The 23,675-nt window shown below is 54.0% G+C and overlaps 1 pseudogene; it reads right to left on the reverse strand.

Annotated features, from left to right (window-relative positions):
- The window catches only part of LOC132319253 (hydrocephalus-inducing protein homolog), a 113,158-nt pseudogene that overhangs the window by 23,702 nt on the left and 65,781 nt on the right, over positions 1–23,675 (reverse strand).

The following is a 23,675-nucleotide window of genomic DNA, read 5'->3' on the forward strand; positions in this document are numbered from 1 at the left end:
CCTCTATCTCTGTCCCCTGATGCCACCCCAAGTCCCCATCAGCTCACCCTCCCTGCTTAAACGCCTCCTCCAGAGCCAGTTTCAGCTCTGCTTAGGAAGCATCACAAATGGTTTCTGAAAGACTTTATTGCATATGGATGAGAGGATTCCCCAACTAAAGCCTTCCTCCCAGAAGACACGTGTCCTGCTTACACTCCCAAGACGCGGTGTGCTAACACCGCCTGGCACAGGCAGCTCACCTGGCACTGCAGGATGGGTTTGTTCTCAATGCTCATTTCCATCTTGGGGTGGAAGAGCAGCCGGACCTGCACGGGGTGCCCGGAGGCAGTCAGCACACCCTTCTGCGGCTGGATAGTGAAGTGGGATGCCAGGTCGCGTACGTTGGTATCTGCGGCTTCCAGCTTGAAACTGGGGTGAAAGGGAAGGAACAGACCTCTGCAGTTAAAAATACCGGTGCCACCAGCACAGCCGGGACTTTGCATAGGACCATAAAAAAAATAATAAAAGGGAAAGAGTCCAGCTCTGCTTGGGGAATTCCAGATCTTGACACAGAGTGCAGACAGTCAGCAGTGTTGTAAGCTAACCTTGACACCAAATTTTTTTCATTCCCTCCTTTAAAGAGTCTCAAAGAGAAATGAGCTGACCCTCAAAGGAGGGCAATGAATCTCAGCAGTGAGGGGTTTACATTTCAGGGCCCCTCCTTCTGGTTCCTGCTGAGCTGTGAAGAATTGCTGGTGTGTGGCTGGATTCTCTATTAAAATATTTGAGCTTAGAGAGCCCAGGTTTTGTATTTACCTGGAGCATGAGGTAGTCAGCATGGGAACAGGTTCTAACCATGGACAGAAGGAGAATGCAGGCCTGGGTGGCACCATGCATTCACGGGTGGTGGCACCATGCATTCACAGACCAGGCAGCTGGACCCACCTGTACGCAATCGCGTATTTCCCTTTGTTCTTCAGGGTTAGCACCTGCTTTGCCTCATCCAGGACCTTAAGGATCCCAAAATCCACGCTGCCATCTGTACCTGCAGAAAACCCCCAGAGAGAGGTAAGAAATGGTGAATATTTGTGAGCTGCTGCAGACTACACCAAGTGACAAGATACAGATTTGGAGTTCTCAGGTAGCACAAAACCCTTCTCGGCAAGTTCCTCTTATGGAAGGTTTTTCTAGCTACTTTGCTGCCCTTTCCCTTACTTGGAGAATATGTGTAGGGTTTAGTAGCTAAGGAGCTCACTTTCCTTCTGCCTGCTTCCAAGCACAGATCCAACAACTCTCTGTGCCATGCCGAGCATTCACGAATTGCCAATTGCTTGTTCACACCACTGTCATTTCAAAGCCCCCAAATCAATCTGCACATGAAGTTGCACACTTCAAAGTTTGGAGGCGAGAGACTCAAGGCTCTCTCTGTGCCCTGACAGTGCTTCACTCCACGCAGCTTGCAGGATACGTGCGTTACGTATCCGTGCCACGCTTGCATGGTACCCCATCCTGTTCCAAGTGCCCTGGTTGCTCACCTGCCAAGACAATGCCATGCACCGGACTACATGGCTTCGGGGGCATCCACTCACCTTTAGAAATGCCGATGCTCAAAGCAACGTCATAGGCCTCCGCAAGGATTTGGATATTTTCAGTCTGAACAATCCCCAGGACGTTTTCTGCATCTGAAACCTGAGATGGCAAGAAACAAACACTGCTTAGACCATTCTCAATTCTTTTGGAGGACAACATACGAGGCCTTGCCTCTGCCGGCTGCTTCCACCATGGCCTCCCCTGCTTGACAAGCATTTGTGACTCCCAAACTTTCCTAACCCGTTCATCTCATGGGCCGACCCAGCGAGATTCTGACGCAGGAAGAAACCCTGTCAGCCCACCTCGGCCCTCCTCTAGCAGCAGTGTTGCTGCTAAAGCGCCCTGGGAAGCAAGGGGATGTTAAAGCAACCACAAGAAGTGTGAGGTGTCCCAGAGCACATGGCATTGATGCCCAACCCTCTCCTCTTCAACCACCCAGCACCCTCACTGAAACACAGCCCCTAAACCATGGGGAACAAAATCCCAGGCTGAGAGTTTGTTGCTCCATGTTAAGAGCCCCAGACGGACTCCAGGATGGCTGCAGGGAGCACGCCCAAGTCTGGACAACCAAACGACAGCACTCAACCATGCACAGCAGCAAGGTTGTTGTTGTACGGGCTCAGGACGAAGCCTCAAAACCCAGACGTAAGCCACGCAGAGGCAGCGCCTCTTCCTGAGGTGCTGTACACAGCAGTACATCTCTTCCGGACTCCACAGCGTACTTGCCCCATGAAGCTCAGCTACAAGAGCACCCTAGGAGTCACCTAGTTTCCAAAACGTTATCCTTCAGTGAGAGTCCCTTGCTGCTAAGGGACTGGCCCCCCGGCAACGGAGGAAGAAAGGAATCTCAGGAAGGCTCATCCTTTTGCCCTCTTGGCAGGGTACACTTCAAGCACAGTCTCCATCCCCAAGAGCACAGCGATCACTCTGCCCTGCTCTGCCAGGGAGGGCACAGTCCCCCTCACCTCTAGTCGGATCATCTTCTTAACCGTTAGAGCCTTCGTGGCCTTGAAATACAGACGCACGCCAAACTCCGTGCAGGGAGCAATGATGCCCTCATCCTGTGACGCGGAGAAGTCCTCGCCGAGGTTTTCCAGCCCACTGAGCCGCCAGGCCACGGGCAGTGGGGTGCTGTTTCGCAGCACCAGCGTCTTGCTGTCCCTCCTGTAGAGACAAGACGACACTCAGCACCGATTGCTCGACAGTCGTGCTAGCCTTGCAATGGAATGCAACTTGGAGCAGCCCTAGCCATGCGTATGAAATCATATTTTAATGTTTTCCCTATGTCACAAGTCTGAGAGGTGAGGTCCTTGGGGGACAGCTTGGTGTCAGAAGTGTATCCAAGAGAAGGGAGATAAGGAGGAGCCACTGGACTGCTCTGCAACCAGCAGACAAGATATCAGTGCATCGAGATGCCCATGGCACAGCATTGCTGGGGGGGTATGGAGCTCGTGGCTGTTACAGGATATCGGAGCCAGCGAGGAATGGTGAGCAAGGGACTGGGAATTGCTGAAGAAAAAGGGATGCTAGCCCAGCCTCCAACCTGAGTGGCCACACAGCCGGCGAGAGAAGCTGAAGGGAGGCCCACTGTCAGCTCTCGTCCCCAGCAGAGCGGCTGCGGGATGACTGACCTGTGCAGAAGCAGCCTGTCGAAATGCACCTGCTTGGAGCTGACCCCCAGCTCCACCTGCACCCCCTGGCAGCACAGGCGGAAGACCACTGGCTCTGGGTTGTCCTTAATGCAGCAGATGAGGTTGTCTTCCACGAGGCCAGCTGAATTGGGGTACGCCCAAACGCTCAGCTCCTAGCCCCGTCCCCGCAAAAAGAAATACAGAAGAGCATTCAGTGAGCAGGAGGAACGGCTCCTGGGCACTTCTACCAGTGCCTGCCCTACCTGTCCGTCTCCTACCTGCTTCTCGTTAGGTTTCAGCCTCATGCTGGGGGGGTCTAAAAGGAACGTGTCCGCTTTGACGTCGTGCTCAAAGAAGAAATGCACCTCGGCCTCCAGTGGGGTGACATTGAGGATGGTTAACTTCTCACAGTTGCTGGGATACTGCAGCGCCTTGTACCTGTCCACAAAAAAGGGAAAAGGCTGCAGAGGAGATGCCGGGACCATTGTCTTCATCACACATTGAGGAAAGCACTGTGTCCTTCCTGGCAGCGGGAGGTTGCACTGGAAGACCATGGTCTAACAAGCCGGCTAAGAGAAAGGATCACATTCACGGGCACGTTGCATGGTATGCGCGTTCATCCTTGCGTTACTTTGATGTCCACCTCTGTACCTGGTGCCTCCATCCCAGAGGCGGTACAATGCACAGGCCGCTTAAAAGAATGTTTTATAAAATAGAAATTCAAAGGCGCCTGGAAAAATAAAAGTACGCCAGGCACATGGGTTCTTCCCCCTTCTTTGTTGGGTTTTCTTCCCTGCAGGGTATAAAGAAATGCTTTTGAAAAGAGGTTTTAAAAATAGTTTAGCTTATCTCTATCAAAAAAGTCATGAGGCTGTCTTTTATTTCATGGGTTAGCCCAAAGTCTGAGGGAAGGAAATAGAAAGGATTCATTCCCAAGAGGAATGCTAAATTTTACAAGTGTCCCTTCTTCTCAGGTGTGGAACAGAATTTGGAGTTAAAGGGTTAAAAAAGCAAACAGAAACCTGAGACCATTCATCAGCCTAGCTAAAGATCCTCTTTTGTTTTTTAAACTGTTTTGATTTAATTTCCTTGGGTGGTCAAAATACCACTAGCTCTCCAGAGCTCCCATGAAGACAAGAACTTCATTTCTAATATTTAAAAAAAAAAAAAAAGCGATGTTAAAAATAGAAATACGCCAGAGCAGCTACAATGCCAACTTTTTTAGGCAGACTTCAGCAGTGAGGATCAGGAAAATGTAATTCCCATTTTTCTCCCTCTGCAGGTTCCGCCCCCACCATGCATATTGGCAGGTCAACTCAAAGTCTTACTAATATTACAGATTAATGAATGGTTTACAAAACCATCAGCAGAATAATTGCTCATTCAGTTCAGCTCAAATCACTTTAAAAAAGCACCATAAAGTTCATTTCACAGTTGGTGAGGCTGAGACGTGGAGGGGGGACACAAGTTGCCCCAAGTCACCTTCAGGCTGGAAGCAGCACGTGGCTCTGGCCACCGAGGCGCCCACCATGTTGGAAGATCATCTCCATCTCTTCCCAGCTCCTCCGAGACTCATGTGCCTTTTTATCTACCCGAGTTCACACATCCGCGGTCCTTCAACCCCAGGTATCTCCCAGGTCTTTGCCTGGGCCTGCCCGGAATTGTGCCGCGGGGACAGCATGTCTCCAAGCACGTCCATGAAAGTACAAGGCCCTGGAGATCCCATCCCAACATCAAGAGATCATCAAGACGTACCGGTCTCCTGACTTCCCACACAGCAACGGTCCAAAGTGGAATACACCCGTGTCCATGACATACTGCTTGAAGATGATGTCGTCATCCGCCTTGCTCTTCCTCCACTGAGGAAACACCAGCCTGGGCAGAAAAAACAGGGAATGAGGAGCTGCGAGATACTCTAAGTAGAAAACCTGGTCAGAAAGCCATAACCCTTCCTGGTGGCTGAGGCACCAGTACTGGTTCCCAGCTCAGGCAGCACGCTCTGCCCAAGCCAGAAGGCCACAGGGGTACAAGGGACAGCCCTGGCTCAGAGTTTAGGAGGGAGCAGTGTGGGAGGGCTCCCACGGGCCAGCCTTACCGCGGGTCCTGGCTGATGGTGGGATACAGGCAGGTGCCCCTGCAGTGCAGCTGGTACAGACGGTTTGTCCCCAGGAGCTCAAAATGCAGCGTCTGATCGAACTGGCCCAGCACCGTGGAGCTGAAGTGGACCTTCAGTTCCACCTCGCCGCGGGCAGGCACTATCCACCGGCAGCTGCTCAGCCTGGCAATTAAAGAGGAGGCTTCAGACATTGTTAACGAGCAAACGAGACAGGGAGGAGGGTTGTGAACTCGCCATCCCATGGAGGCACTGGCAGAGGGTCCCTGCAGAGCTGGGGACAATGGGCCTCATTTGGCAAGATGGACATGAAGCAGAGGGATCACCTCCTCCCTCACAGCTCACCTGACGGATCTCCCTGGGCACGGGACCGCGTCCATGCTGCTTTGGTCCGCCTCAGGGGGATGTGTGGGTGCTCCCGTGCCTGGCCCCTGGAGACTTCGCCTCCTGCGGCTGGAGTTCCGCTTCTCCCTTGCAGCCTCCCGGCTGCCTGCGGCTTTCTGCTTCCTCGACCGGCCCCTGGTTGGGGTGACCTGCTCCTCTGGCATCTTCACACCAAGAGGAGAGAGAGAAGGGAGAGAGGTGAGACCTGCCCTGAGACATCCCCATCCTGGAAAGAAAGCTGCAGGTCTGCTAACAAACAGGAGAGAGAATAAATAAGTAACCAGCATCTGCTGGTTTCATATCTGCTCAGGGACTTGGACTTCCTTATTGGACTTTGTTTTGCCTACGAGACCTCTCCTCGCCCAGGACGACCCTCTCCTCGCCCAGGACCCTCTCCTCAAGGGAAGTTGAGGACTTTAGGTGATTTTTTTTCTCTCATCTTACAGAACCGCCCTATGTCTCAAGCACAGCTGTCTCTTTCGGACAGACAAAAGGGATGCCTGCAGACATGGGACCCTGTCATGTCTTCACTGCCCTTCCACAGTGATCTTTTTCCATCCTCCCCCCCACCATGCCCCCACCCAGCCTGGTCCCTTGCCCTGGCACCTTCACCGCAGGCATGGTCGGGGCATCCACAGCACTTTCCATATCCTTCTTTTCATCTTCCGCAGCAGCATCTTCTGGCACAACAAAGACGAAGTGCTTGAGGGCTTCTCCTGCTGCAGGGAGCATCCGCTTCTCCGGGTAGTGGACCACAGAGTAAAAAGCCGTAGGGGGAATAGGAGGCCCGGAGGGACCCAGTCCCAGGTCATCCAGGATCTACAGCATAACAGAAATTCCCATCACCTTCATCCTCACACTCCTTCCTTAAAGGCAGGGAGCTTTTGGCAATGGTTTTTTTTTTTGTTTATATGGAGTACAGTGCTTTTTTACGCCCAGTGGGGTGGGCAGGCTCCAGAGCAGTGCCAGGACCTACAAGCGGGACTAGAGAGAAATCTCTCCCTTGAGCGACTCAGCTGCCCTGGGACCATTTTTAATGATTTCCAGACTGGGAAACTCTCTGAACAGACAGGATGCTTGAACAGAGAGAGCACTCCCTCTTTCCACCCATCTGAGGGATGCTGAGAACCTCCCCAGCCACGTGGCTGCTGTGGAGCCGTTGTGGAACATCATCAGTGGCCTGGACAAGGCTCTGTGCCATTGTCACTTGGCAGGACACAACACACCAGGGCCCAGACCATGGCAGGCTCAGCATCTGAACCTTGCAAGGCTTTACCTGCTCTGCTGCTGGCAGCTTGCCGCTCTCCAGGATCTTCTTACTCACACCTTCTGAGCTCAGCACCTGGATGTTCAAGCAGGGCACCCCGACATCCTGGCCTCTGGCTGACCCTTCTGCACCTTCCCCTTCCAGCCGAGATAACTTGGAGTCCTCAAGAGCCTTCAGTTTTTCCAGCTGCTCCTTCTCCAGGCGCTCTTTCTCCGCGCGCTCCTTCTCTCTATCCTTCCGGCTCCTGCGGCTGGATAAATACCGGCGCTGGTCTTCTGCTTGGTGCCGCACCTCCTCTTGGTTCAGGGGGGACAGCAGGATACCCTGAACCCTGTCCCAGGATGACAAAATATGCGTGATGTCCTTCTGCGATGCCTCATAGATCTTAAACCTCATGGCCAAGTTCTTCTCGCTGTCACTCAGGGCCTCGTTTTTGGTTTCCCCCTGTTCTGGGTCTGAGGGTTGCACAACCACCGCTGGGCACGTATCCGTCAGGGGAACCTTGCCTCGCTTCTTCGTATCTTCCTTGTCACCTGCAACAGAGTCTGGGCGCTCCTTTACAGATCCCTTCTTGTCCACCCCCTTGGTGACATCCGACCAGTTGCTGGTGGACACGTTGGTGTTGCTGGTGGATGCGTTCATATCCTGGGCAGGAGGAGCAAGAAAAAGCAGTGAGCATTTCAAAGCACCGACTCAAATGCTGTAGGACAGTGATGACCTTTACAATAGCACCCCAAGCCTTGTCCGAGACCGGTGCTAGGTGCTCTACAAATCCCAGTTCAGAACGCAGCTGGTACCCAGTTTAGCTCAACTGAAACCAAACTCCCCAGTGCCAGACTGATGAGGAGTCCTGCAAACCAGATGAAGAACAGAACAGCTTCCCAACCCAAACAGGGAACTTAAGACACCTCCTTATTCCTGTGCAGTCCTCTGGGCTCATTTGTGGTGTGCTGAGCATCCCTGTGGCTGGCTGACTCTGGGAAGTCTGGTTGCTAATGAATACCTAAGGCTTGGTGGTGTCTCCTGCCAGTCATGTAGGAAAAGACACCACATCCCAGACGGATCGTGGCTCAGAGGTGTAAGTCACATGCAGAGTGGGGAGAAACGCTGGACTGAAACTAGCCAGGGTTTCACAGTCAATGTACGGAGTTATTTGAAGCCGTGACTCCAAGGCAGCATGATCCTAGAAGAGCAGTTCTCCAACAAACCCATGGGAAAACACACCTCTAGCAGCATGATCCAACACCGGCTGGTGTTTCCCACCACAGCCCCACGTGTTACTCATGGCCAGGTACTCGTCCCCAGCGCTGCATGTGACTGCTGGCTTCTGGGGGAATGGTCCAACTCAGCGGGAAGGTCCCCAGGGCTTTTACTCATCTCTATAAACACAACCACCCACCTGTCTGACTCCACGCTGGCTTTTCTTCCCCAAAGCATTATTTTTGTCTTTGCCAAGCTCTCTCTTGCTCCGCCTGGACTTCTTCTTCAGCTCTTCTTCCTCCTTCAAGCGTTCTAGCTCCCGCCGGTGCTTTTCCTCCAGCTCTTTAGCCATCCGCTCCATCTCCCTTCAGCAAGCCAAAGAGAAAACATCCCTGAGAGTCACCACCAGAAATCTGGGCTCGCCGCAATCCCAGCTGGTCCTGCACTTCAGCCATTGACCCTGAGGCCAAGCAGAACCATTAGACCATCTCCATGGACTTCCCTCAACCTGGGGAGGCTGGGAACATCCAAAGTGAGGAAAGGTGGGAGACGACCTCCAGGACCAGCCAAATCTAGGCTTTGCTGTCATAAAGCCTAAATTGCCCTGCTTCTCCAATAAGGTCCACCTGGACACCTCCAGCACACTGCCGAAGACTGATCCACCATCGCTCCGTACTGATGCCTGAAGTCCTCTCTTGATTTCCCGGTGTATAACAGCTCACAAATCACTACCACCTACTTATCCCTGCACCAATACTTCCTTGGCTTAGCCAGCCCTTCTCCCTGGGCATATCCTGCTCCTTAGGGAGAATAATCACATCCATCAGAAAGCAAAGGCTGCAGGAACTGCCCTCCTGCAAAGCAGGCTCTGAACAAACAGGTTTCCTGCTGGAACCCAGTTGTGAATCATGGAAAACTTGTGCTATTGTGCTGGTTTTGGCTGGGACAGAGTTAATTTTCTTCATAGTAGCTAGTACGGGGCTGAGTTTTGGATTTGTGCTGAAAACAGTGTTGGTAATACAAAAATGTTTTAGTTATTGCTGAGCAGTGCTTACACAGCGTCAAGGCCTTTTCTGCTCCTCACACCACCCCACCAGCGAGTAGGCTGGGGGTGAACAAGAAGTTGGGAGGGGACACAGCCAGGACAGCTGACCCCAACAGGCCAAAGGGATATTCCAGACCATAGGACGTCATGCTCAGTGTATAAACTAGGGGGAAAGCTGGCCGGGAACCGCTGCCTGGGGACGGGCTGGGCATCGGTCGGAGGGTGGTGAGCAACTGTTTTCATTTGCATCACTTGTCTTTCTTGTTTGGTTTGGTTTTTTTGTTGTTGCTGTTATTTTCTTTTTTATTACAATTTTTATTATTATCATTATTTCATTTCTTTTCACTTACTAAACCGTTCTTATCTCAATCCACGAGCTTTCTTTTACTTTTCCGATCCTCTACCCCATCCCACTGGGGCAGGGGGCAGTGAGCGAGCAGCTGGGTGGTGCTCAGTTGCCAGCTGGGCTTAAACCACAACAACTGTCTGTCCTGGAAATCACAATTTGAAGCAGCCCTAGTGACCTCCTCCCAGGGAAACAAACTTCAGCCTGGGCTGAAAGAAGTGCTGAAACATGTGTTTGCTTTAAGCAAAGCCCTCCTCGAGTTTCAGGCGGGGATTAATACAGGCTTACACCTATCCTATGCATCCTCCTGAACATGCTGCTCTGCTGGATGGGAGCTTCTCCCGGGCTCACCTGCTGCTGCCGCAGCTGAAGGTGAGCCTAAGGACACCAGCTTTTATGGCTGGGGTCACTCACTATGGAAAACCCTGGGAGATCAGCATTGCAAGGACTTCACCTGTGGAAGGACTGGTATCTAAACCAAGCCAGCACAGCTGCGCCTCATGCCAACCCCCAGTGCTGAAGAAGGGGGATGAAGAAGATGAGAATTGAAATAATTAACTTGGAGATACTTAGAAGCGCAGTGGCAAGGCAAGCACAGAGCCCAGCTCCCTGCGTCTCACCAGAGGAAGCTCCTTCCTCCATTGGGAACCAGGGAGGTGGTACTGGCCATCTTTGTGCCCCTTGTAATAGACACTTTTGGCCTTTGCTCTGTAACCCCTCTGAGCTCAACCAGGGTCTCCAGAGCAGGGAAACCCTTCAGGGACACTGTCCTGGGGAGGTACCCATGGAAGGCTTACAGACCTCTTCTTCCTCTCACGCTGGACTTGTCGTATATTGTTATCAAACTGAGCTTTCTGCTCCTCAGAGAGGGCATCATACTCTTCCTCATCCATCTCCCAGAGACGTGCTTTCTCTCTCCTGGCAGCTTCTTCCCGCTCCCGTCCTTCAGCACAGACCAGAGGAGAAACCATTAGCGACCACAAGCAGAGCTTGCTGTTCTGGGTGAGCTGCGAGGATTCACAGCTCTGCCCCGGCCCAGACTATCATTGGGCCAGGAGATACTGGGGAGCTCATATCCCAGCTCCAAAATTCAGATAATCCCCCAAACTGTCGCCGGTCAGCGAGTTCTCGTCCCTTGCTTGGCTCACGTGCACCAGTGGCGTGGGCAGGGGGCCGGTGCTTAGTTATTGAGCCACACACTTGGGCACAAGCTTTAATGTTAGAGACCAAGATAAGTTTTACAGCCTCAGCTCTGCTGTATTTTAAGCAACCGGCAGCTGAGCGCTGGCTACACTGAGGCAGAATGAGGAAAGATTAATAAAAACATTTCTGACAAGCTCTGCTGGTAACCCAGATACACATGGATAAGGTTGAGGGCTTGAGAGAGAGGATTTGAGGGGTATGGAGATGAAGAGTCTCACCTTCTTGCTCTATTGCAGCTGTCTCCCTGGCTTTCAAAGAAGAATAATCCTGGAGCAAGTTCACAAAATAGATAGAAGGCCGATTTCTGACAGCTTTGAGCAGGCAGAGGAGAGCAGACGCCGTGTTGCGTGCAAAGAGGGTCTCCAGGCCATCAAACACCACTCCCTGGTAGCAGTCACTCAACTGTGAATCAAATCGAGAAGGAAGAGAGTCAGCTATCACACGCACTGGGCTCTCAGCTAGTCAGGAAACCCCAAGGTTAAAGGACACCAGCCATCATTGTTCCAAGCGCATCAGCTCAGACCAGCTCTGATCTTCCCCCATGCTCTGCCAACTTATGGCATCTGCAGCTTCACCCAGGGATCCCTGCACGAAGCCCAGGACTCTTCCAACAGCAGATATAAATCTCCTCCTCTCCAAATTGTACCTCTCTGTGTCTCGCTGCCTGACTCTGTAGCAGGGACGTTTCATTTGCCTCCATCCCACGTACCTGCAGCCTGTCAGAGAGGATGGCCACCAGCAGGTCCTCGGGCAGCACGCAGCTCATAAAGCCTGTCTCTCCCGTCGTGCTGCCACCGATGCTCAGCCATCGCTGCGCAGGAACGCACGGAGAGGGCGAGATGAGATTAGAACTGGATGAGCCCTGCAACATTGAGCACCACGAGAAAAATCAGCCGCTTTGGAACCCCCTAAACAATTTCAGCTGCTGGGCTTGGAGTTGGGCTCTCTCAGTAACGGAAGACCAGAACAAAACTGCAGACCAGCAGCTCCAGGGGACAACCCTGGGGGTCACATCCCTTGGCCAGCAGAGACCCAAGCTTGCAAGCCCCTGGCACAGCATCCCACAGCTTTGCCCACTGCCTGCAGCCACGTTAGTCGGGACTGCACTTTGCCAACAAACCGTAAGATCCAGTAGAGTTTTTCTACTGGTGCACAGGGTTTCGTTCCCATCCTGAGCCATCCCCAGCCTGCCCAGCTGGCTCTCTGCGCTATACAGCCCGACACCAGGCTCTGGGTGACATGGAGGCCCCACTGCAAGCAGCCTCTTCACTTCTCAAAGGCAACTGGAAGCTCCCAGGCATTAACCAGTGCAGATCACACTTCACCTGGGAGCCTGTCGGATCTCTTGGATGCTGCTTCTGGGATTGGGATGTGTGGCTATCCGTCTTCCTCTTGTCCACTGCGGCACTCACCCGGCCTCGGGAACTGACGGAATGCAGGCTGGCTTTGTCCCCAGAGCTGGACTGGCTCATGTCTGAGCTGTGCTTGGCCTCGGCGCTGAACTGCAGGCTGAGGAAGACATCTGCGTTTTGACCTGCGGAGGGGACAGACGGCTCAGCAGGGCTGGGGACGGCCCTGTGCTTCAGGCACCTTCCACCCCAATGGGCACAGCCCTGCGCCCTCGCAGGGATGCAGCACGCATCCCCCAGCCTGCCAGGGACTAGCAGCACTGCTTCCCAGAAGCAGCTCCTTCCTTGCTTCTCTTATTAGCACGATAAACCACATCATCAGATACCGGATTTTAAAGCTACAGACTTTTCAATGCACAGCCCTATGTCCCTCCTACCAAACGGAGCAGCGTGCACGCAGGTGATGCCATTTGCACAGTACCTCCCGGGTGGATCAAGCCAAGGATTTGTCCTCCAGGACCATCATTTCCATACCTTGCACCCGTCCTGCATTCTCACACGAACACGGTAATACGCAGCCTTGCCCTGGCTGCAGTCACCCGTCTCCCCTGGAGTTAAATCCTCCGGTGTGGGATACCCCCACCCAGGACCCACACCCTTCTTCCTTCCACCAGCTCCCAACTCAACCAGGTTCAAAGCTGAGTGATGCAAAACTTCTCCCCACCAGAGCCAGGGTCCAGCCTCAGCCTGCAGAGCTCGGGGCATCAACTGCCCAATAAAGTTCCCTAAAAGTCTCCGGTCTCACGTGGAGAACAGCACAACATGCACGAGCTGTGCGACCTGACAGCGTGTGTAGGAAAATCTCTGGAGAAAAGAGCTCATCTGCAGTGTGCCTCTCATCTGAAACTCCCCTGGGACGTTATTCTTCCCTTCCTCTCATGTTTGTGAAGCCACACTCCAAGTCAGTCCTCTAGTGCTTAACGAGCCGCTTCAGAGGGCTTTTTCCTCATTTAAGTGGGCGGCAGTTCTACCCGACAGCCATGAGGAGGAAGCTGGATTCAGCTTTGAGGAAATATATAAAAACCCTGAGAAAAATACAGGTGCGCTTCACCGCTCCTAGGAAAAGGAACATGTGCTGAGAAGCCCGGCGGCAGTAGAAGTGTCTCTGAGCCCTTAAAATAGAGATTTTGTTAATAACCTGAGATGCTTTATGAAATGACTTTGCATTTCTACACCCATGTTCCCTAAGAGACCCAAGGGCTGTCAAACTTCTTCTCTGGAGCAAGCAGAAGCGGATGGTCACAGTGGGTTTCCAAAGCGCTGCTCTGGGTTCACTGTTTCTCCTTACCGGCATCCTCTGTCTCCTTGTGGCTCTGCTCGACGGCAGCCCTGATGCACAGCTCCCGGGCACGGAGCCCTGCCGAGCTGCTCCTGTCCGAGATGGCTTCTGTCACCACGGCATCGATGGACAAGCACGCAGCACCGTAATATTTGGACAGGGCGACCGCTGCCGACGTCTTGCCTTGAGAGAGAGGAAGGCTGCTTGGTGACACTTGCATATGCGGCATTTTCAGGGACAGGCTCTGGAAAGCCCCCGAACGGGATTTCAAAGTTTCAAGGACAGTCCAAAAGCAAAATGCCACTTTAGGGGAAACCACGAGGGAGGCAGCTTGAGCATGGTTAGAAGTGTTGTCCTCTAGAGCCAGGTGGATCATCTCCACTTCACATTCACCTAAAGACTTCGTCCCTTGTGGCAACCTCAGCCCTGGGCCAGGCTCTGGAGCCCTGTCCCACCACCATTCAGACCGTTTGCTAGCCTGTGCTGGACGGCGCTGTCTCGGGTAACGTCTGGGCATGGTTTGGGGGTCAGTATGGGCTAGGGACTGCTCCCACAAGGCAACATGGACACTAGGCAACGTGGTCCCAACGAGGCAACGGGGACGTGGCCACCCTGTTTGGAGGAACCAGAGCTTGGCTGTATGGACACAAGATGAGCCACGCCACTTGCGCCGGCTAGGTGAAGGCCTGGGACCGTTTAACATACCAGCAAGCTGTGGCTTACCTCGCTTCGCTTCAACTGATCAACCAGGCAGCACGGTCCACCAGGATACTCCTCTCCTGCTTCCCCCACTCCTTGCAGCCAAGGGCTGCAGCTCACGTACCTGTCAGGGGTGCCCCGTGGACGATGACGACAATCCCTCTGCGGTTTCGGGCTGCGTGCCCTTCTGCAGAGATATCGATGCCAAGGTGGCGGGCGATAGCCCTATAGACAGGGCTGTCATCCAGTTCTCCCGCGGCCTCCTTGCTGCTGGCGGTGCTTTGCCGATGCTCTGCTGTGTGGGACCGGGTAGAAAAGTCAGCCTCCTGCCTACCTGTGATGCTGATCATCCTCCCCATCCCCTCAGATCCTGGCAGAGAAGACTCTGCCAAAACCAACGTCACGCCCAGGGTCTCCCCGTCCCCTTCCTTAGAGCTTGTGCAGAGCAGGGTCTGCCCTAGATGCTGGGAGAGGTTCCTGTTCAGAGTATAGTAAACGGGATGGCAGAAAGAGGAAAGAACGAGCATCTGGCAATACCTAAAAGGACTGGGCCAAGTCTCCTTCCCTGAACTGTCAACATGGTCCTCATGGGAGTTTGGTCCCAGGTCCTGCTGAGTAAGGGGGGGACAGGCAGAACTGGGCATATTACACAGTCCCACGGGAGCTCCTCCATTTGGGAATCAAGCGATTATCCAAAAGCTGGATGCTTTAGGAATATTAGAGCCGCAGATGTGCTGGGCTCTGAATTCACCATAACAGCATTTACAAAGAGTTGCCACCTTTGCCCTTGGAAGGTCAGCCAAAGCCATCTTGGCTTGCAACGTCATATAGGACAGGGGGTGCGCTGCCCTGCCTAGGAAAGGGACCACCACCATCCTGATCCCAGCAGCTCCTGGGAGAAAAGGCGCTCGTTTGGTAAAGCTGGGCAAAACCTCCCTGGCCTCTCCCTTGTCCCTGTCCCAGACTCTTCTCAGGATCCTACAGACTTCATATACAAGAGTGCATTCAGGGCCCACAGGAGCGAAGATGGCACCAGGCTGCAGTGAAGTGATGGAGGTGACGCTGAAGTCCACTACTGAGGCCCTGTTGCCACAATAGGCGTAAAATAGGTGAAGGGCTTCGGGTTATTACCTGTCCCGTGTCTTTTGTCCGCACCTTCCTCCTCCTCTTCTCCACATTCAGATTTAAAGACCACCTTGTTGGAGGGGCTTTCATCAAAAATGGTGGAGGGAACGACTGAGCTATGGGATGAGATGGTGTCAACGATCCCAGCAGAGTGCTTTCCTCCTTCATCTGACCGTGTCTGGACGTCTTCAAGGTTTGCTGAGGAGGAAGGACATGGGGAGGGAAGAAGAGGGTGAACATGGCCAGGCAATCTGCTCTTTGCCATTCGCCACTTCGCATGGCCACATGCAAACCACGGAAAATTTCCCAAGAAGGGAAGCTCCCAAGGCAGAGTTTCCCTGCCCAGGAAAGCCTGCCCAGGCTGTCTCTGCCCTCAGGGGAATTTTGAGCTTGTGCTTTTGTTGCTGGGAAGGAGCAAATATCAAATAGCTACTGAAATTACACCTGGTTCTACCGGATGAAGAACTCATCCAGCCCTACTCCTTGTGGATGAGGGACACAAGGAGATATCCTGATTATTTCCCCAGTCCATGGCAGGCAGATATGAGCTTGCTTAGGCTGCACTCAGGGCTGGTAGAGGATGCACATTCCAAGCCCCAGGAATTCCTTTCACCCAGGAATTCTTCCACCGAGCTGGGGAAGAGGTGGCTGCTAAAAGCATGGACTTTCCGTGGAGAACAAGGTCACAGAGAGCTCAGGGGAGGTTGGGCTGGACTCCCTGCTGTGTCCACACTCAGGACAGCCAATGCCAAACCCTCACCATTGTCCTGGCCCGCTGGTTCCCCCGTCTTGGAGTGTGCCTGTTCACCCTGCAGTCTCTTCTGGTGCTGGTAGTATTCCAGCACCTCCGGGGGCAGCTTCTCACCCGGGGCACGTGGAGGCAGCAATAAGGTGTTGTGTGAATCATAGTCCTTCAGCGTCTGCAGGATCTGTGTGCATAGGGAAGAGAAACCATGTATGGGATGTGTTTCTTGACCTCCATCCCATGAACAGACTCCCCAGCCAACCCATCTTCTCCCTCATTCCTTCCTCCCAACAGCACGGACTATCCAAGCCCCTCCACAGCCTGCCAGCCCAGCTGGCTAACCCTGAAATGCCACCAATGCTTTGCCCTGGGGACCGCCTCCGTCTCCCTGGCACAAGCCTGGGAACGCTGGAGCACTGCGGAGCTACGGGATTACGCATGTGGGGACCAGACCTTCCCTCTCACCTGCTCCTCAGCAAGGTACTGCTGGTCAAACTCCAGCGAGTAAAACTCGATGGGGAACTCGCACGGGTTCTTCACTACGACCGTCCCCTCCGCCCCACGGCTGTACGGCAGCACTGCTCCCAGGTCGAGCACTGTGGGGCTGAACTCCAGCTGTGGCTCCAGCCCCTGCCCCGAGACCAGCAGCTGGAGGGGCTGGGTGCGCTGGCAAATGTTAACCTTCATCTCGCTTCTGTAGGACTTCTGAAAAGAGACAAGTGCAGAGAGCTCCTCCATGAAGTCCCAGGTGGCAGGGCCTCAAATTCAACCCTTGCCCCAAGGTCAGGGATGTTACCAGTACCTCTAAGCTGAATGGAAAACATATTAACTTATAGCAGGGGCTACGGCACCTGCATGCTGGCTCTGAGGAACTGGGATGAATCCTGGTGTGAAGTGCAACTGGATATTTGGGTATCAGATGGATCTAAAATGGACTATCAGATGTTTCCACCTAGTCACGAGGGAGTGCAATGCTCATAAGAAAGGTCCTCATGGGTGGACTCAGCTCTCACAGGACTCAGGAGCTGCTTCACCTCCTTCTTCAGGGTTATGTTGCCCAGACACAGTCCTGGCGCTGCTGCATCAGGCAAACATCAGCTACGTGAAGGAGGCAGATGAGCTCTCACGGGCTAGAAATAAGGGTCTTCCTCTATGCTCAGGGCTTGGCTCTGATTAAAGCCAGAGACAAGATGGTTACAGCTCTACTAGCAATTCAAACATCCCTGGGACGCTTCCTAGGCGTGGAAACACTCGTGTCCATACTGTTACAAGCTGCCAGTTTCCAAGTCATGGTGGCCGCATGCAAACTATCTCTGGGAACACTCCGTCCTTTATGCTGACTCCCAAACTACCTGGGAACGTGCAGGCAGGCTGGGCCAGAGCCACAGGGACCGCTGGCAGCATACCACTACAGGTGACTGTCCTGCCGTGCCCAGGAAGGGGTCTGGTGGCTGTTTTGTCTGCTGGTACCAGCAGCAGGATTAGCCTAGGTCAGCCCTTCCAGGGTTAGCTATCCCCTGCGAGCGTGCCAGCTGCTCTGCACCAGGGTGTTCCTGCCTGCAAACACACCCATGAAAGGGGGAAGACGAGGGGAAACAGGCAGATTTCCCCCCATGCGCCGAGAGGAAGCTGCACTGCAGTGCCCTGATGCTCTCTGTGCCAGCTCCCCATTGGCATTTCAAAGCCCCTCTCAGAAGAGTGCGCTGCAGGGGAAACTGAGGCACGGTGGTATGGGGCTCGCAGAAAGCTCCATGTGCAGATAGACCTCATCTCGGGCTCCCTGCGCTGGGCTAGTTACCACACTGCCCTGCCACACCTCCTGGCGGTGACACCCGCCAATCTCACCTCTTCCACGGGTGAAAACCTGACTCGCACATTGCATCGCTCTCCCGGAGCCAGGGTTCCAGCCGAGGGCAACACCTTGAAGACACGGGGCTTGGTCTTCCGCTCCTGGAACAGCTTCCGACGCACCCTCACCGGCAAATGCTTGTCCCCCTGAGCGCAAAAAAACAATTGTGTGAGGTCTCCTCGGTCTGCGGGGACAGACCCTCGGGTCCTGCAGTGGTCTGAGATACTGTCACGGTGCTGAGAGCACCCGCATCCAAACCAGCCGCAGCCACCACTGGTCTACAGCTGGAGGGAAGACATATAGGCAGGGCAGGCAGATGGGGAGGCACTGCCCTCGGAGGAGGAATGGGGGAAGATGGCAGAGAAGTGAAGCATCAGCTAGTGAACAGGTCCAGGCAAACCAGATTTGCTCGGTAGTCCCTAAGGCTTCCTCACACGAGCTGTAGCCCAAGTGCTCAGGCAGCCACAGGGGCAGAAAAGGCAAGAGAGGCAATGAAAACTCAACCAAGAAGTTAGGCGCTACACGTCGTCTGCGCTTTACCTTCTTAACAGGCTCAATCACAGTGATGAACCATTTACAGGGGACCTGGAGCTGGTTGTGGAGCTGCACAGTTTCTTCCCGGCACTGCCCACACTGGACAGCGGAGAACTCCAGCCTGTCCCTGGAGAGGCAGAGGGACGGCACAGTCACGTAGGCACGGAGGCGGACATGAAACGTGGGGCCTTCTGCTACCTAGCAAAGGACAGAGCATCCAGCTGAGAGCCTGAGTGACACCTCCTGCTGTCCCCAACCTGCTGCCTGCCCCAAAAGGTGGTGCGGGCAGAGGGAGGTGAGGGACCATGAGGTACCTTGATGGGCAGGAGCACGTCCACCTCTCCCAGGGGCAGGTTGGCACTTTGTGGGTCAAAGCGCACTTCAAACGTCTCAGTCTCGCAGTAGGGCAGGTGCTTCACACGGTCCAGGTCCACGCTGAAACCTTGAACAGAGGAAAATAAAACAGCTGAGACACTCAAGCGACATGAAATGTGTCACAAGCACGTTAAGGCCATACGGGTGTCCTGGCTGGCAGCTCTGTGAAGAAGAGGGCTCTTTGCCTCTCCGGAGAAGCCTGCCACTCTTTCTCCCTTGTCACCTGTCAAAGAGAAAGGCTTTTCACAGCCACAAGCCAAGGTCCGCATGGTAAAAAGGAAACATTAGCTGAGGAACACTGGTAATTCCTTATCAGGCATCCCAGGGAAGGATGCGCAGACCTCTGCAAAGGAGAACTTCCAACTACGATTCCCCTGTGCTGTGGTGCTCCCTGGGAAACAACTTAAGAGGAGACACCTGACCAGCCCTCAGGCACAGCGAGTCACCGTTTGATGGCACTGCAGCCTTACCTCAAGGCCTGTTTCGGAAGCCTATTTTGATACACCAGAGGACCTCACAGGCTGTTTTCTCAATAAAGGCTGAACAGAAGTGCTGTGACATTATGAACTCTAAACCAAAGCACTTCCAAACCACCAAGGGGCCATCTGTTTGCAACGCAAACCTACTGACTGCACAAAAACTCAGATGATGCTCACGGTAGCCAAGAGCAGAACATGCTGAGAGGTGACCACAGTGATCAGCACATCCAGCCCCTGCAATCATGTGTTAGGGCAGCCACAGGCAGGCCACGTCTCTGGGCACTGCTGGCCAGGAGAACTGAGGCTCCAAAGCACCAAGCAGGGGGTACTAAGCAGGACAAAGCTATACAAACAAGCACTCAAAAAACGTCCCCATGTCCAGTGGCTTAAGCCAATCTGTCGGAGACAGCTCCTTCAAGCCCACGTGAAGTCTCCCCAGCACTGGTTACCTGTGTCACACAGGACCCGTCCATCGGCGCGAAAGGTCACGGGGAACTGCCCGGTGTTGGTGATCTTCACAACACGCGTGTGGATGTTCCCGAGAATGATGTAGCCAAAGTCCAGGACATACTCGGGCAGCTCAGCTCTGGAAGGAGAAGTAAGAAGAGCCCTTAAACCACAGCCTGGCAACGTTTCCAAGTGGATGGAAGATGCAAATAAGATGGATATTTCTGTATTCACTGCTGTAAAAACTCAACTCTAGCCAGTGAAACCCAAGCCTGACCACCTGGTAATAAGTCTTTGGTAAGTCATGGGGAGTCTAGGTCCTAGCTTTTGTCAGCTACCAGTGGGACCTTAACAAAAAATTAGGTTGCACTGCTCTGCAACCAGATCTGTCCCCAGAGGAGCACCGGTAAACACAGTAACCAACACCTCCAAGATTCCTGGGAAGGTCCTTTGCCAGAGCAATCCCACTCAGGAAACCACCTAAACAATCTGTTTTGCAGAGCCTCTTCTTCCTGAACTGGAGCCTACAGTGCCCGTCCCTCCTCATGAAGGAACAAAAGGAAGGACCAAGTTACCTAGGTGAGCCCTGCAGTCCCACCAGCACCCAAGCCACCTGATTTAGGGCTTCTCAAGGGGTTGTCAACCTGTGCCGTTCCCTGCTCTTTTTGTTTAGTGGGATCTGTTAGTTGGAACAAAGATGCCAGCTTTGAGTTGCCTCTTTCGGAGCTGGTCAGCAGGGATGGTGTCTGGGCTGTCTGGATGGGCTTGGTGGTCGGCACTGGACCCCCTCAGCTCTAAGAACAGAACCCATCATCTGTGGGGAGCTGAGCATCCCCAAAGCTCGGGGTGGCACTATAGAGGTGAGGACACTCAGCTGCTCACAGGGAACATGTAAATCCATCAGGATCACACCCTTTCTGAAGTCCCCAGCTATTCCCAGCTCTGCAAACACAAAGAGCTCTCTCTCAGGAGCAGGGGTGTGCCGCCGGGTGTTACCCTCGGGGTGCCAGGAGATAGGGTACGGGAGTCCCCACTAACTTGAGAAGCCTCCGACGAGCACGCTGGTCAAAGACAGTGTCCTGCGGGGAACCAGAGGCAAGAGCTTTTTGCTGCTCCAGGGCGTGTTTCTCTACCAGCAGCTGCTCCATCTGCATCTGCAGCCAAATGTCAAACTGAGGAAAGCAAAGACAGTGGCTGGTTAGCAAAGGTCCTTCCCAAGGGAGAGGCTTGTCTCTGAAAGAGGATCCCACCCTGCTTTTGTTGAAGGGGGTGATGGGGTCCTCCTGTCTCCCTGCTCAGTGTCTCTGACACCTCCCGCTCTCCTAGCCAGGACCTTATCTGGGGGGAAATGAACTCCAGCATCTTCGCCTGTCCGGTCACTGTTATAAAAGCTGATCTGGCCAGACAAACGACACACAAGCCAGGAACCTTCCAGCGCTCCAAGTATTTGCCTGCCCCCAGCCACTGCCAAAGCAGCTTGGACAAAAGCTCTCTCCGAAAGGGAACCACAACGAAGCTGGTGCCTCCTGGAGACGAACACTGACAGCGCGGTCCCAGGGTGCAGTCAGGCTGCTGCTATGAAGCTCTGTAAACCTGGCAGGGCTTGGGGTGTGAGCCACAAACACCCCAGCGATGACCTGCATCTCCATTCACAAAGTACCATAAATTCAATCACGTCAGCATGGTCTTCAGGATCTCCCCCTGGGGTAGTCTGGAAGCTGGTGCATCTACAGGAGGGACAGCTACCAGAGGTGGGCAGCCCCCGGGCCAACGCTGAGCTGACGCCTGATCATGGCCAGATGCAGGCAGGGAGGTCCCAAGTGCCAGCAGGGCCCCAGGAAGCCTGCTGCAGGGTGCAAGGGGCCCAAGTGACACGGTGGGAGGGTGGCACGTGACAAATGGGGCAGCAGCCGTTCTCACCACGGTGCCCGAGTCGTCCGTGGGTGGCTCCACGGCTGCAGCCTCCACCAGAACAGCTGCTTCATCTCTCTGGCCGTCCTTTTTCATCTTCTCTTTCACCTCCCTGAGGATCCTCTTATACTTTTCGTTTCCTGAAGGAAGAAAACATCCACAAATAGAAGGGTGAGCGCAGCACCATTCTCACTTAAGCTGGGAAGTCCCACTCCCCCGATGCTGGGCTCTCCCAGAAACAAACTCCTCGAGCAACCTATGGAAAATGGATGCTGCGACTCCCCTCTGAATCCTGATGTTCACTCCCACCCATCTTCCTCCCCACATAGGAGCATCTCATCCCCCGCAATGTGATGCAAAGCACACCCTGCCAAAATCCCTGCCAGCCTGACAGCTTTCCCAAGCTTTTCTGTCTAGGCATCATCTTTCCAGGCCACCAACAGATACGCTGGCAAGCTCTGCAGGATGGTTCCCGGGGCAAAGCCCACATGGGCTCGTCTGCTAGAGACTTGGGAAGCAACCAGAGGGTTGAGTGTCGGTCTGACAGCCCTGAAACCTCCAGGCTTGCTGGAGATGGGTGGGAGCTGCCCTATGGCCATATGACATGGGGGAAAAAGCCGGGGACCTTCCTGGGGAGCAGACAGGCAGTGCTCACCTTCGATGTTCCTGGGCAAGTCCAAGGAGATCCTGGGAAAACTCCCCTCTCCTTTCAGGGAGATTTCCTTTGGTTTTAAGTGGCCCACTTGGATCTCAAAAGTCTTAAAGAAGATTCCAGGCACTCCCGGCAGGTAATAGACTGTCAACACGTGCTGCTTGCCAGGTCCAAGGTAACCCTGCAGAGTGTGGGAGAAGAGGGAGGGAATGCAAATCAAAGAGGGTTTGGTGGAGGGATGCCTCAGACGATAGACACGCTGAGAGGAGAAGGCAGGTTCTCAAAGAGAAAAAAGCATCAGACAACATCGCCTTCTAGCTCTCTTCTATCCAAAAGCTCAAGTCTCCTACACCAGGATGCACTGTATCCTTCAGAGGGCTCGTAGGGATGCATTCCCACAGCACAGACTGCCCTGCGCTCAGCAGGAGCACAGCTCTTCTGCTAACAGTGTTCACTCTCTGCTAGCCAGAGCCAGACTGAAGAAATAAAAGCTCTTTTACCAGCCGCTGTGGAAGATGAGTGAAGTGCCTGCGCTCTCAGCAGAGCCAGCAGCTCCTCTCACAGCACGTCAGTGGTTCCCAGGCTGGTGCCGAAGGGCCTCACCCCTTATTAACGACCCCAACCAAACATCTCCTGCCTGTGCGGTTACACCAAGGGTGTACGAGCCTATCTGGACTCACGATGACCCGCAAACATACATCTCTGGAAACGCAGGAGCAGAGACTAGGATGAGATCTAGGGAAGAAGGTGTTGCCAGGAAGGTCACCTCCTCTCCAGACTTCCAGGGGGACTGTCCAATCCCCGGGCTGGGCTCACGCCAGCCAGGTTGAGAGCAAACTCAAGCAGATGGCAACACAGCTCTGGATGACAGGACACAGCCGCAGCTTTCCTCGGCTCGCCCTCCGCACGTGGGGCTGGACCCTCGGCTCCCCGCTCCCCTCCATGCTGCAGGGACGAGCTACAGAGCGGCCCCCGAGCCCTTACTCCAGTGCACAGCACAGCTGCAGCGAAAGTGAGCCCTGTCAAGCTGCCAGGGCCGACAACGCCGTTAAAGCAACAACTGCGCGGGTCCGAGCAGAGCTGTGTGTTGGGAAGCTCGCAGGAAGAGGGCATCAGCGTGTCATCCCTTGTAGGAGACAGGCGTGAGGGAAAGTGAAAGCCATGTGGCTTCCTCTTCCCATCGCAAAAAGCGTCCAAGATAGGAACACTGCTTCAGCTCAAAGACATCCATGCAGGACTGAGAAGCTGGGATGGTGGGATGCTGCAAACTCCTCTCCTTGCTATTCCAGCCCTGCTCCTCCCTGGCCCCCTCACTGCCCCACAAAGCTGCTGCAGAGCAGCAAAGCTGGAGGAGTGAGGGACCGGTACAGGGGCTGTTACAATTTCTGGCCAAAGAGCGTCATGCCCAAGCCA

The sequence above is a fragment of the Gavia stellata genome, chromosome 26 (genome assembly GCF_030936135.1).
Source record: "Gavia stellata isolate bGavSte3 chromosome 26, bGavSte3.hap2, whole genome shotgun sequence".
Lineage (NCBI taxonomy): Eukaryota > Metazoa > Chordata > Aves > Gaviiformes > Gaviidae > Gavia > Gavia stellata.